We start from the raw sequence: 14,129 nt of genomic DNA on the forward strand, positions 1-14,129 counted from the left end.
GCACAGAAGGCAGGCCCCGGCAGGCAAGGCCCGGCTCAGCTCAGGGGTCTCCGCCTGGCGAGCAGCCTCGTGGCTGGGTCGCGGCTGGGGTGTGGGCTGACACCTCACATCCGCGGTCCCCCCTTCATCACAGCGAGGGGACAGGTTCACCTGTGGCAGGAACAGCACAGGGAACACGAGGAAATGCACCTTGCTTCTTGATTCTGGACCTCAAAGTTCTATTAGTTCACTCGGGGCCATAACAAAATTCCACAGAATGGTGGGGGTGGGGGCTTAAAACACAGAAACTCATTTTTCCCGTCGTTCTAGAAGTTAGAAGTCTGGGACGGAGGCGTTGGCGCGGCCGGGTTCTTCCTGGGGTGCTCGTGCCCTAATTGCTGCTTTTTATCAGGACGCCAGTCGTCTTGGATTGGGGCCACTACTGTTACCTCATTAATCTTAATCACCTCCAAATACAGTCACATCCTGAGGTCCTGGGGGTTAGGGCTTCAACATATGAGGTTTTTCTGGGGGAGGTGACACAATTCAGCCCAGTCTTTCTCAAGCTTGGTTAACGTAGCTTATTAAGAAACAAGTATTGCAGGCCCTCAACAGTCACTTGAGTCATTTTTGCTACAGCATCTATGATTGTAAAATGACAACATTTGATAATATTTTTGAGCTCGTCGCATGTGCCTGCACCACGGCAGGACTTCGATGTCGCTGAGTCCTGTAACCACCCAGTGGGCGGGGCCGGCCAGGTCCCCACCCACTGAGCCGAAGCTGGCTGAAGTCCTGTGCTCGTGGCTGTTAGGCAGCTACAGACTAGGCCCCGTTACAAATTAAATACAAATAAACATAAAACCGACACATTTAAACAGAGCAACACTCACCTCATGGGGAGGTGGATGTTGTTTTGCTGAAACCAAATCTCCATTGACGAGTGCGAGCCGGGTTCTGTCCAGGGTCCTGACCCAGTTTTCCTGCCGGGGGTTCTGTTTGGACCCGCTCGGGGGTTTCTCCGTCCTTGCCCACTTTCTCGACCTCCGTCCTCCCTTGCTGCGGAACGAATGAAGACAAGACAGTGCACTGCGTAGCGGCGCGCGAGTTACGCTCTCAGAGCTGCAAGATTAGCAAGAAAGTGGAGAGTCTGGGGTCTCTAACATCTCACGGTGACGCCGGGTCTGAAGGGGTGGCACCTGGGCCTGGAGGGAGGGCACAGGGAGACAGAGGTCTCAGGTGCCACCGGGGTAGAATCCCTGTGAGCCAAGAGGTGACTCGGACATGTGTGCCCTCGCCTCCATCCTCCCGCTGGGTCCCGGGTCACCTCCCAGGGCCCGTCCCCGCCACACTCTGAGGCTCACGCTGCAGCGAACAGGGTTCTGTGGTTCTGGGGGCCTCACTCTGCCCAGGGCCCCTTTTCTGCCGTCCCCCGACTCTGGTAGCTGGGAGCGGAGATGCGTGGAGACACCCTTGGCATGGCCATGTCAGAAGGTCGCCCGGTGACCCGCGATATGCTTATGTTCATTGAGTCTTTTAGATGATTTTCGCTGATACAAAAATACTAAAAAATTTAAAAACTACACACAGGAGGTGTGGACCCCGAGAACACAGCCACAGGCTTCTGTCCAGGAGCCTCGGCCAGCCCTGGGGAGGGGCGTGAGCCCAGACGGTGGGGTGGAGTTTAAGTCCAGGGGCTTTAGGATGGACAACTCTGTCCTCTGGGCCTTAGGTTTCTGAAAAATGTTGGCATCCGCCACGTGGTGGCCACAGGGACACGTGTGGTGTGGCTTTGTCATTCAGGGTGGTGCCCGGCACTGGCGGAGGGCTGCAGGTGCCCGGAGCCTGGGTGTGGGGGGGGCGGTGGCCGGGGACTCGGGTCCTGCTGTGGCACCCTCCCCTGTGTGGGGTGGGGGGGGGGACCCGCCTCCACTGTGATGTGTGTCTCGGACACTGCCTGGGAGCTCTCGCACACCCTGTGCTGGCCCCGGGGCCAGGTGGCACAGGGACCTCAGAGCCCAGCCTTCCTGCTGGACACCTGGACAGAATTCCCCGACTGAACCGGGGCTGAGGCCTGTCCCCTGGAGGCCACCTCTGGAGGCTCCCAGCCGGGTCAGCAGCATCAGCCGCCTGCGGGGCTCTGCACAGGCAGGAACTAACTCTGCAGAGCTGTGTGGGCCTGGAGGGCCCCAGGAGAGGCCAGGCTGGGCGGAGCTGCGGGGGCGGTGGGGCTAGAGCCGGCAGGGCTGAGGTGGGGTCTTGCCCACACCATGGCACCCTGGTGCTCCCAGCGCAGGCAGCGGCGGCCTGGTCCTGCGTGGCCCCCCATGGCCAGCCCCGGCCCTCTTCCCCCATTTTTCCGGTGGGCTCTGCCTGCAGCTCCGGTGAAGGCCTGCAGAGGGCGTCCTGCTCACCGTCAGCCCTGGACCCCCGCCTGGGAGGCGCCGCTGCGCCCAGCTCTGGACGTGTGTGGTCCCTGCCTGTCCTGTCATGTGAATATACAGCCTCGTGTGGGGCGGGGCCAGCCCGGAGCAGAGGCCTGGGGACCTTCGCTCACATCGGGTGTGATGGGAGGCGCTTGGGGTCCTGCAGGCCCCTGTGGTTCGTTCTCACGGGTCCATCACCTCCGGGGCCCAGTCTCTGGCTCTCCGTCTGTCCTTCACATCTCAGGCTGCAGAGTGGCCCTGCGGCCGCCCCTGCCCCTCAGCGTGGGCGCGCGTGGGGCCCAGCTCGGGCCGGCTCTGGACGCAGAGCTAGCCGGGCTGCAGTGACCTTGGCGTCTCTGGGCCGGTAGGACAGAGTCGCCGTCACTCCCGCTTGTGAATTAACCCCTTGCGGCAGCAGCTGGTGCCAGAGGCTTAGGCACGTTAGGGGTGGTGTGGCCATGGACGAAGGGGTCGTCTGAACCCGGTCTGCCGCGTGGGGGCGGCTGTCAGGGGCTGTGCTGCTGGCCACGTGCTCGTGGTCCGAGCCCGACCTCGCACCCGGTCACTCGGGCGGAGCCGATCGTTCCGTCTGTGCCTTCGGCTCCCGTCCTTCACGGCTGTGGTGAATTAGCTCGGTGCCATTTTCTAAAATATCAAGCATTTTTATACATTAGGTACAGTGAATGGCAAATACTTGATGTAAAGTCTGCAGTTTTGCTCCATAACCAGATTGTAAAATATGAACTGAATTAATCATAACTGCGAAGACTAATGGTACGTTTTCTCTTATTTTATCTTTAGTGCCTTTCAGATCATGTTTTAAAACCTTCCGCGCCCGGCGTTCCGGCCGCCGCCGCGGCTTGGTGGTGGATGGCAGGAGGCAAAGGTCAGACCGGAGGCTGTGCAAATATTGTGTGTGGGATTTATTGTTTTAATTAAGAGCGTGGCAGTTCATCATAAACTGTTTATGGCGTTTCTGCACAGTGCAGCGTTTTGAAATCAGCTGTTTTAATGAAAACATAATGTCATATCTGTCAAAGTTCTAAATATTTTGAAAGTGAAATATGGAAACAAGAACTCTAATTCTAGGCTTACTGAGATTAGCTCGTGGAATTGCTTCTAAATCCCTTAAGAGGGTCACATCGTGGGGACCGCATGGCCGCGTGGGGTGACTAGGGAAACACATTCGAGGACGTTCTCAGGCTGGTTATTTAAGAGTGAAAACACAAGTTGGAGGTTAATGCATCGAAAAACAAAACCATTACAGTTGGCGTGGGGTTTAGATTAAAGGCGCATGTCGGGCGCGCGGGCCCGACGGCCAGCCGCTCGGGGCCGGGGGGATGTGGAGGCCCCGCGCCCGTGTCTGTGGCTGGTTATCTCTGCGACCCCCAGGATGGCGAGGCTCTTCGGACCTCGCAGGGGGCGGTTTGCGACCGGCCATTCCCCGACCCGGTCGCCGGGCGTCTGTGGAGACATGCTAGCCGTCCCTGGTTACATTTGTTAGGGGGTCGGGTAAAACATTCGTCTACTGTGTACTGTATTTTGAGCTGCACTCTCACTGGAAACAGAGATTAAGCGTGTCACTGGGTGCCAGGCCACAGGAGTTGACTGAGCAGGGTGACGTATGTTGTATTCTGCGCTCTACTTGGTCAAGTTTCATGTAGATCGCATTCTGCATTATTTTATTAGCTTTAATATCTGCACTTCCTATTACAGACGCGCCCTCATTCAAAGCGCAGAGGCGCAGCTCTCTAATCAGAAGTGACAGGCTATACACTTTCTCTCAGCCATTACTCGGTAGCCTAGAGCAAAGGACTCTGTTTCCTTGAAAATGTTTTGAATTGGGTTATTTTTATTGAAGTATTAAAGTAATTCTTCAGATTTTAGGCTATTATTTAAGTACTTTTGGGAGAACACAATAACCTCCAGATTCTATAGGCTTTGTGACCGTAACAATCGAGCTGCTAAAAGCATCTTTTTCATGCCGGTTACGTAAGTGTGTCAAGACTTGTCTGACTAGTGGAAGCTAAGAGCATTCAGGTAATTATAGAAAATTAGTAGGCAAAATTAGTTTGGGAAAGCACAGAAGTGTAATATTAAAACTGCTCCAATATCTGGGCCCTGCTAGCCGGATTGTCAGTGATGAATTAGCATTTCCAGTGATTTTATCTTTGCGTCTTTATGGTTTGGTCGACGTAGCCGGTAGCCGGGGTGGAAAGCTGAGCTGGGCAGGGCGGGGCAGTGTGAGAAGGCGCTGTGTGTCCGCGGGAACCCCTGCCGTGGGGCGGGAGGACGCGGTGATGGCAGAGGCCGGACCCCGACTGCGAGTGTCGCAGGGGCGGCCCTGTCGGCGGCGCGTCTGGGGCCACCCTTCCAGCCACACGGGGCCCCCGGGGTCACAGTTCCAGCCACACGGGGGCCCCCTGGGCTCCCCCTGGAAGTGCTGCCATCTTGCCCACAGCGATGAGGAGGACCTCACAGCCACCCGCCCCGCCTGCCTGGGACCCTGTGTGGGCACGGTCGTGTCACACCTTGGAAGCCCATGGTGAGAGTGTCACCAGAGGTCTGGGTAAGAGAACGGGACTTCACTGGGCACTCGGTGCTCGCCGAGCTCCCTGTCCTGCCGGGAGAGGCAAAGAGAGGGCGCCATCTGCTCCAGTCCAGAGCCAAGACCCCGGGCCGCGCCTCGCCCCTTTCCTTCCGCCCAGTCTCCAGGCAGGTTTTCCGCAGCTGGTCGTTTCCAGTGCGCCTCAGGCCTCCCTGAGAAGCCGTGGGGAGAACGGTCTGCCGCACGCGGGTGACAGCTCCCGGGGGCGGCCGCGTGGGGGGCGCAGCGCCACGCGCGAGCCCGGCAGGGGCCGCGGGCGGGGCCGGTTCGGCTCAGAGACAGACGCCAGCCGAGGCCCCGGGCGCCTGCGACGCGGCCAAGCCGGGCGCGGCCGGGCACGCGCGTCCGCACGCGGGGCAGGGGGCCGGCGGGGCGGCGGCCGGCGCTTCCGGAGCCCCCAGCTCGACGCCGGACAGGTGGCGGCAGCGCCGCGTGGCGACGGCCGGGCCGCCGCGGGCCCGGTCCCGGCTCTGGGCCGTGGCCGTGGCCGTGGCCGTGGCCGCTCCGACCCGCGCGTGCGCACCGCGGCGCGCGGCTCGGGCCTTCGCGGGGCGCTGCTGCCCGGCGCGGCTGCCCCCTTCGCGCGCCAGCACGTCGCGGCCGCTCCTTCTCTCCGTCCACGGGGACCGCAGAACGACGCACAGCTCCGCGGAGACGAGCGGAGGGGCCCGGCGTCCGGGAACAGCGCCTGGAGCTGGCTTCGCCGCGCGCTCTGCCCGGGAGCCACTTCCCTGCGGCGCGACGAGCTCCGCGAAGCCGTCGCCAGGGCCAGAGGTGCTGAGGTCACAAGTGCTCCCTCTGCTGTCCCGTCTCCCGGCTCCCTTGCGAGTGCAGAGGGTCCCCTCACACGGGCCAGGCCGGGCCGCCCCAGGCGGGAGCGGGGAGAGCGGAGGTGGGGGGGAGGGGGGATGGGAGGCGCCGCCGCCACAGCCTCGGCTCTCAGGGGCCCGTTCCCAGACATGGGAGCCTCAGGACGGCACGGCCCGCGTTGCCGAGGCACGTGGGGCGCGTGCGGATGTCCTATGAGTCTGCCGCACCACCAGCAGGAGTCCTGAGGGCAAGCAAGTGACATTGTCGCATGAAGCCACTGAGACGCGGGGCTGCTTGTCGCGGTGGCACGGCCAGGTCCTGCACACGAGCCTCTCTGGCACCTGCCGTGCTGACCCACCGTGGGGGGGCCGTGCCCTGGTGCCCGACAGCGTATCTCTGCCGAGGGGGACGCACAGCAGACCCCGGGGGCAGGGGGCGGTGCCGATGTCACGGCCGTGGGCCTTGGGGGGGGGGGGCAGGGGCGGTGGAGTCGCCGGGCGCAGTCGTGGACGAGGGCTGCAGACCCAGGCGCACCTCGGAGCCCCGGACAGTCCGTGGTGTTCGTGGCGTGTGAAGGCGTCGGTTGGAAGGGTGTTGCCCGGAGGTTTTGAGGACCCCAGAGACCAGGGGGTCTGAAGCTGGCAGGGACGCCTGTGGCCGGGGCTACGGTCCAGAGTTGGCGATGGCTCCAGGGCGCCACAGCCGCACAGAAACGAGAAGCCCGCTGAGCCGTCTAGCCTGGGCCACGCCCCGGGACACTCTCCTCTCCCTAGACCTGCCCTCTTCCTGACGGCATCGGCTGCGTGCGTGGCTCTGGGTGACCGGCGTCTTCTCCGACGTGGTCCACCGCCGTGACGGGAGGAGAACGACCCGGAGCGGCGTGGTCTGGGGGGGGCAGTGCAGGGCGACGGCGCCGGGGCCCCGGAGACCCACGCGTGGCTCACGTCCCCTCCTCCAACCACGGCTTGGAGCCCGGAGGTCTGACTCTTCTGCCTTTTCCCTCATCCTTGTGTAACTAACCAAACCTTCTGTCCTAAAGTGACCTGAATGAGATGCACACATGATCACAAAATTCCCCTCAGAAAACCGAGGGTGGAACGTGCGATATTTGGAAATGAGAATTAGAATGTGCGGCTTGTAACCTCCGTTTCGTGTGCACCGAATCACACACCCGTGTGCATGTGTGTGTGCATGTGTGCTGTGTGCATGTGTGTCTCTGTGTATGGCGAGCATGCGCGTGAGGTGTGCACACATTTGTGCACACGTATGTATGTGTATGTGTGTCTATGTGCACGTGTGAGTGTGTTTTGTGTCTGTGTGTGGTGAGGATGTGTGTCCGTGCATGCGTGTGGAGTGTGTGTACATGCATGCACATGCATACACGTGCATGTGTGTCCCTGTGCACATGTGTGTGTGATATGCACATGTAGGATGTGCATGTGCACACACACTTATCTCTGTGCCAGTGTGCACTGCATGTGTGTACATGCCTATACACACATGTCTGCACGTGATATGCATGTGCGGGTGTGTGTAAGTGCACACGTGTGTATGCACATGTGTGATGCCTAAGCCCGATTGCCTGATTTGGAAACCTGTGACAGAAAAATCAGGTCACCTATGTGTGTGTTGGCTGTGCACGTGCGGAACCCCAGGTTTAGAATCCCCGAGCCGGCCCCTCTCTCGCGTGGCATCGGGCACCCCCACACTGACGCAGCGTTAAGGACGTGTAATTACCCACCTTAATAAAGTTTCTCAAGACGGGCCCTGTTTGGCTTCCTCCGGAAGAATTCACTCCTCTGATCGTATTCTGTGGGAAGCTGCGGAGAGAACAATGAACAGAAGTATCTGGAAATATATTAAGATATATGTGCATATATCGGACATGAGCACTGTGCACTAAGCATATTGGGAATATGCTTCAAAATATTTCAAACATTGTTGACCTTTGTTATATAATCCCGGGCTCAGGGAAACATATTTGCATAGACGCAGCCATATATTGTAAATAACTACGTAGGACAGTGTGTATTTTTCCTTAAGATGCAGTATTATAAGCAAGACATTAAATTATGCCTATCAGACAAAGCAGCCGGATCGCTACGTTTTTTTATAGCACATTCTGTGGGGAAGACATCCGTGCTTCTGAAAAGCACATGCATTAACCGCCTGATTCATGTGGTGACGTGTGGCATATCCAAATGCGTTATGGATCTCTCAGGAATAAAAACAACATAGCAAAACCATCACCTTGGGATGTTCATTGAGTGAATATTTTACAGACACACTCCTTTTATATTTATATAATAATTTAGTGTTATGACAATTTTTTTAGCAGAGCCGGCAGTTTTTCTTTTTTATAATGGTATTATATTTGTGAGCCTATTAAGTGCATATGGGATAAACTACAGAAAAAAAATATTTTTCATAATTCCTCAGGGTGCTTGTAGCAAAAAAAAACCCAACAACAACACATATTGGTTTAGAAAAATGTTAATAAAAGGTCAGGCGGAACCTGCCGGTGCTTAGCAGAGCGGCGGCAGCGACTGCGAGGCCTTTTCTGAGTTGTGTGTGTGTGTGGGGGGGGGCGTCCGGGAGGGAGATGGTGCCCCACGCCCTCCCTGAGGGCGGGCCGAGCCCTGGGCAGGGCGCGCGACCTGGCAGGGCGCGCGGCTTCGCGTCCCCCTCCGTCCTCTGTGGGCGTCTGGGCCCTGGCGTCGGGGCTGCTGCCTGGCCTCCAGCGGGGCACCTTCCCAGGAAATCGAGGAGCGAATGGTGAAAATTGGGGGCACGCCTCCCCTGTCCCGGCCTCTGAGGCAGAAACGCACAGTCGCCCCTCCGAACCGGAGGGAAAGGCGGGTGGGTCGGGGCTGGGGCCCAGCGCCCCAGGGCATAGACTGCCGCGTGGGCCCTGCCCCCCCACCCTTGCTCCGGGGGCTGGGACGTCAGGCGAGAACACCGTGAAATTCCGCATCTCTCTCCTTTTCTCTTTTTCCTTTCAAAGAACTTATAAAGATGCAGACGCGGAGCGTGGTTGTCTGGGGATTCTTGCTTAGCAGCTGCCTGCACGTCGGAGTGTTCCCTGCGAAGCCGCACACTGATCCTGCCTGGCCTCACCTCACGCCTCCAAACAGAGACATCCTTGCGAGGATGCGCGCAGAGCCGCGCCCGGGCCTGGCCCAGCTCTCCGGCGGCTGAGGCCTGGGCCCCCACGTGCCCGGGACAGCGGGCCACCCCTCCCATGGCCCCTGTGAGCAGGTGGCTGACGGTCACAGGAAGCAAAGGCCGTGGGTCACGCGCGTCCTCAGGGTCTGCCTGATTCACACTTAATGTGTCATTTCACGCATTTCTGCCCAGCTCTGGCTCCTACCTGTGGGGAGGCGGGGCCGCTGGGTGGCAGCGACTCCTGGGGCGTCCCCCGGGGCTGCAGCAGAAGCCTCCAGCCCCTTGCGGCATCCGAGTGAGAGTAGCTCACAGCACGGCTTACGGGCCACCTTCCACCGTGACACCAGAGGCCCTGGGACCCTCTCGCTCCCGTACCCAGCTCTCAGTGGGTGCCGGGCACAGGGGACTGGCAGATGCTGCAGCCCAGCTGTGTCGGGCGCAGTGGGGACCAGCGCTCAGGCCTGGGTGCCACACGCACGACTGGGCGGGTCAGAGTCTTTACATAAAAAGTGGAGATTTTTCTCAGCGCCGGTTTTTTTTCCACATTAATTTTGATTTCTGGAAATACTGCACTTTCTGACCGTTGAGATTTTGGCGCTCTGTCTCTTCTGAGGTGAGTGCCTCGTGCCTGCTACTGGCCTGGTCAGGTCCGGGGTGGGCGGAGAAGCTGCCCCTGAGGCCGAGGGCTGATCCGCCACCAGACCCCGGAGTCTCAGGCAGCCAGGGGTGCAGTTCCGGGAGGGACGGAGGGACAGCCGGGAAGGGAGGGCGTGGGGAGCTCCGTGGGGGAGGCTATGTGGGGGCTATGAGGGGCTGGAGACCTCTCAGACAGACCCCTCCCCCAAAGAGGCTTGCCTGCCGCCTCCTGTGCTGTCCTGTGAGCAGCAGCTGCCCCTTGTCCCCTGCGTCCTGTTCTCCACAGCCACAGTGGACCCGGCGGTGAGCGTAGCCTTGCAGGGTGGCCCCAGTCACTGCAGGGCCAGTGTCCCTGCGGCTTCCCAGAGGGCTCAGGCTCTAATCCAAGCAGCGGCCTGAGGGGCCGCACCAGCTCCTTGACCGGGGCAGCGTCCAGGAGTGTCAGGGCAACTCGCCCGAGGCCACTGGCACCCGCAGTGCTGCGTGTAAGGGGCGACCCCCGCCTACCGTGGGACGTGCCCGCCACCCCCTGCTCCACCGCCCAGCTCCAGGGAGGCGTTCCGGGTTCAAAGGCCCCTGTCTGTTCCGTGAGCCTGCGGGGGCTGAGGTCACTGGAAGGGGCACCCTCAGGGTCATTGTCTGTCCCCCACATGCCAGTGGGGAGGAGGTGGCTCCGCCTTTGTCACGGCAGCGCTCGGTGTGGGTGCAGGTTTCATGCCCTGTTGGGGACACGGCTACACAGACTGTCCCCCGAGCAGGCGGCCTGGCGAGGGGATGGGCCAGGGCCCCGACGCCCTGGCTTCCAGCGCTTCGGACCCAGTCCGGAGTGGGCGGGGCCGGGGTTGGACGTGGCGCAACATCTCGGGGTTCGCTGAGCATGCGTGTGGGGTTCCCAGCTCGCGTCGCCTCTCCTGCCTCCGCTGGAGACTGTTGCCATGCCGCATGCTGGTGCCACGGTCAGCTGTGACGGACACCGTCCCCATTCGGCCCCTGCGAGGACCCCGGGCTGGCCAGAGCTGAGCCAGTGGGGGCCTTCCGCACCGGGGACAGAGGGCTGCACCCCCGTCCCTCCCACACTGTCCCCCACCACCTCTTGCACTCCGAGGAGGGAGGTCCCTGCGGAGCACAGACCCGACCTGGCCCCCGACCACCGGCCCTGCCTTCCTTAGTTGGCCCTGGGTCTGCAGAGCCACCGAAGGGTCTCGGCCACCTCGCAGTCTGTCCCCACGGGAGGAGCGGGAGCCGCAGGGCGTCTGGCGTGACTGACCGGCTCCTGTCACTCCTGACTCACGCCCGCCCCGCTGCTCCGGCCAGGAGCCAACGCCACCTCTGAGCTCGGAGGAGTGGCGCCCTTGGTCCCGGCCACCGAAGGTTTGCGCTCCCGTTCTGTCCCTGGAGCCCGGGGCGGGCCTGCGGCCAGCGCCACCTCGCAGATGCGCCCGGGCCGGGTCCTCGCCGCGGCCCGCATCTCGCTCTCCAGCAGCGTCTGAGCATTCTGATCAACCAGGCGCTCCGAGAAGGGGCGCTTCAGGATTCCGCGCCTAGCGCATCGCCGGGGTTTTCACTCCGTCAGCAAGCGTGGCGGCCGGTGCCACCGGGTCCTCACGGCCGGGCCCCCGGCCTGCGGCGAGCTCCCGCCCGGCCTCCCTCCGCGCTCTCCTCGCGCGCCGCGGCCGGCTCTGGGCCCAGAGCGAGCCGGAGACGAGCGGATCACAGCGCTCTGCACCCAGCCGCGACGCTCGCTTCACACCCGACTCCCTTCTGCAGTCCAGAAGGTTCTCCCTCGCTGTCCGCACCCCGCCTGTGTCGCTAGCCCCGGTGCCTCCCGCCCCGCCCCCCCCCCCCCCCCCCCCCCCCCCCGTGACCTGGACCCCGCCCGTGCCTTGCCCGGAGCGCCTTCTCTGACAGTGCTCCACGAGGGTCGGCCGGTGCCCCGGTCCCGCCAGCGGGAACGCCAATCTGTCCATTTCTGGAAAACCTCCAAAATATATTTTTCTCATTAGCGATTGGTGAGAAATCATTGAATGGAGAAAGTTAGAAAATACCGATCAGCACAGAATATTAAAAGTCACTCGAGGCCTCCCTGGCTGTCGCCGTGCGGCGCTCACCCCGCAGGCTCTCACCCCGCAGGCCCTCGCGGTGGGTAGCGAGCGCGCACTGCGACTTAGCGACTTAGCGGTGTGCACGGTAAACCCTCACGTGCCATTCACTAAGGACGTCTCTGTGACATCACTGTTATGGACGCCAGTGTGCGGAGAAGTTGTGTAAACACGTGCGCACACGTGCAACCTTCTGCCCCTCCACCAAGGCACGTCTGATTTGCTGCCAGGAGCCACGAGGGACCTTACTGCTCAATCTTTATACGCCTCTGTGGTCGTTTTAAGGATTTTGGTAATGCTCCCAAATTACCCTTCACACAATGACCCCACAGGTGCTGAAAGGGGTCATTTGGCAACACTATAGATTCTCATTGTTTTTATCTTTACCAATATAGGGCAAAAATGATCTCTCACTTTTTTGTTTTATCTGTTTATCTATCATTTCTATTTATTCTTTTTCTGAATTGCTATTCACGTCCTCAATGCATTTTTTTCCTTTGAAATCTTTGTGTTTGTTATTCATTGGTAAGAAAGCTTTACACATGAGGGCATTAACCTCTCTGTTATATATGCTGAAAATATTTTTTTTCCTGGTTTTGGTTTACCTTTCAATCTCAAAATTCCATTTTTCACATATGGATATTTTAAATTTGTACAATCCAAATCTAGCTCTTTTTTTTTTCTTTCCAGTTTCTGCCTTTGGAATTGGACTGAGAAAGAGCTACCCTGTTTCGTTACATTACGTAAATGGTACTTTTATAGCTTCACTTAAAAACTTAAATGCTTAATCCCGACGGGGTTTGTTTCGACGCGTGGTCCGAGGTGGGATACTGGTCTCACTTGTTTTCTGGAGCGGCAGGTTGCGCCTTTGTCGGTAAGTCTCCTTTCCTCACTGGGATGACACGCCTGCATGCCGGGCGCTAAGCGTGTGTGCATTTGCATCTGTTTCTGAGCTCGCTGTCTCGTGCTCGCTTTAATTATTGTTTTAATTATTGTTGCTTTCTGCAGTGGAATATCCGATTGCGCAGTCCCTCCCATTACTCCTTTCCTTTTTTTCCTTGAAAAGATATTCCTCGGATATATTTAAACATCTTTATACTCTCAAGTGAAATTTGAAATCAATGTGACAAAATATCAAACAATTTTGATGGCATTGCGATTGAACTTGCACTGAGCTGAAAGATCGGCAGGCGGGCAGAGTGGAGGCTCCTGCCCAGCAGGCAGTGGCCCGCCCTGCCTCCCTCCAGGCAGCTTGTGCTCACCTATGGTTTCCTGCGCTGTTTTTCTTAAAGGACCCGATAATGGCATTACGAGCCTTAAAACTGTTCATTCCTGTCGAAATTCCACCTCTAGCGATCTATCGCAACCACGCGAGCAAGGCCACGTGTGAAGGCCCCCGTCACAGCATCCTCTGCAATGATCGGATCGCTGGAAACCCTTTAAATGGACACCTGGGCAATGGTTCACTGGCTTTTGACACATCAATTGAAATATTATGCAGCCTTTAAAAAGATATTTATCAGATGTTTATGAAAATCAGATTCAGTGCGAGGTAGAAGGTCGGGGCTGGACACCGCATGGACACTTAGGTTCTGCACGCACAGCTTCCATAGGCATGTTAGGATAAGGGGAGAAAAATGCGCTGAAATGGCAGTCGGAGCCCTTCTGCCTGGGAGGGGCGTGGAGCCCTGACCACCGGCCGCTGGGTTTTCTGAGCTCACGCCAGCCTTTGCACGCGCGGCGCGCGGAGCGGGCGGGGGCGCCGCGCTGCAGTTCCGCGCGCGGCCGGCGGGTGGCAGTGTGCGCCCGCAGACCCGCGCGGCCCGCTGACCCCGGCGCCGCCGCGGCCTCTCGTTTATCACTGATCACGAGAGTGGAATGAACACATTTACTCGTGTTTTGCTTTCCACTTATAATGTCTAGTGGCATGGGAGGGAAATGAAAACAATTGCTCATGGGGGGAATTTACGAGCTTCATGTGGCCGCGAGTTCCGCGGTCGCCCCGCGCCCGGGGACGGAGCTCCGCGCGTCCCCGCCGCCCACTCTTGGTTTCCCCGCAGTTGCCCCCGAATGTCCCCCGCAGCGAGCACCGCACCGCCTGCCGGTGTCGGCGTCCCCATCTCACGCGCGGCTCCCCAGGACCCTGCCCTCGCCCCGGCTGCCCGACGTTCAGCGACATCTGGAAACGCCTTCCCTGGGCGACCCGGGGCGGGGCGGGCGCGGATCCCGGGGCAGGGACCCCGAGGGCCCGGGGTGGGGTGGGGGCGCGTTTCCGCCCGGCATGGCTTCCTCAGCGGGCGCACGGTGGGGCGGCAGGACGCGGGCCGCCGCCGGCTGCTCCCGGGCTTGGCACCGGCTCGGCGGAGCCGCGCGCGCCCCCCAGACGGGGCGGAGAGGGGCCGGGGC

At 59.8% G+C, this 14,129-nt stretch overlaps 1 long non-coding RNA gene across 2 annotated transcripts in view; it reads left to right on the plus strand.

Moving 5' to 3' along the window:
- The window catches only part of LOC107502116, a 35,192-nt gene extending 21,815 nt beyond the window's left edge, over positions 1–13,377 (plus strand). Inside the window, exon 3 of one of the 2 annotated variants that reach the window (XR_004954169.1) lies at positions 12,414–13,377. This is a non-coding gene — a long non-coding RNA (uncharacterized LOC107502116). Of the gene's footprint in view, positions 1–8,827; positions 9,472–12,413 lie in introns of those variants that run through there. The other variant, XR_004954171.1, reaches the window with a different exon arrangement.
- The last annotated feature ends 752 nt before the right edge of the window (positions 13,378–14,129 follow it).

The sequence above is a fragment of the Rousettus aegyptiacus genome, unplaced genomic scaffold (genome assembly GCF_014176215.1).
Source record: "Rousettus aegyptiacus isolate mRouAeg1 unplaced genomic scaffold, mRouAeg1.p scaffold_m13_p_14, whole genome shotgun sequence".
Taxonomy (NCBI): domain Eukaryota; kingdom Metazoa; phylum Chordata; class Mammalia; order Chiroptera; family Pteropodidae; genus Rousettus; species Rousettus aegyptiacus.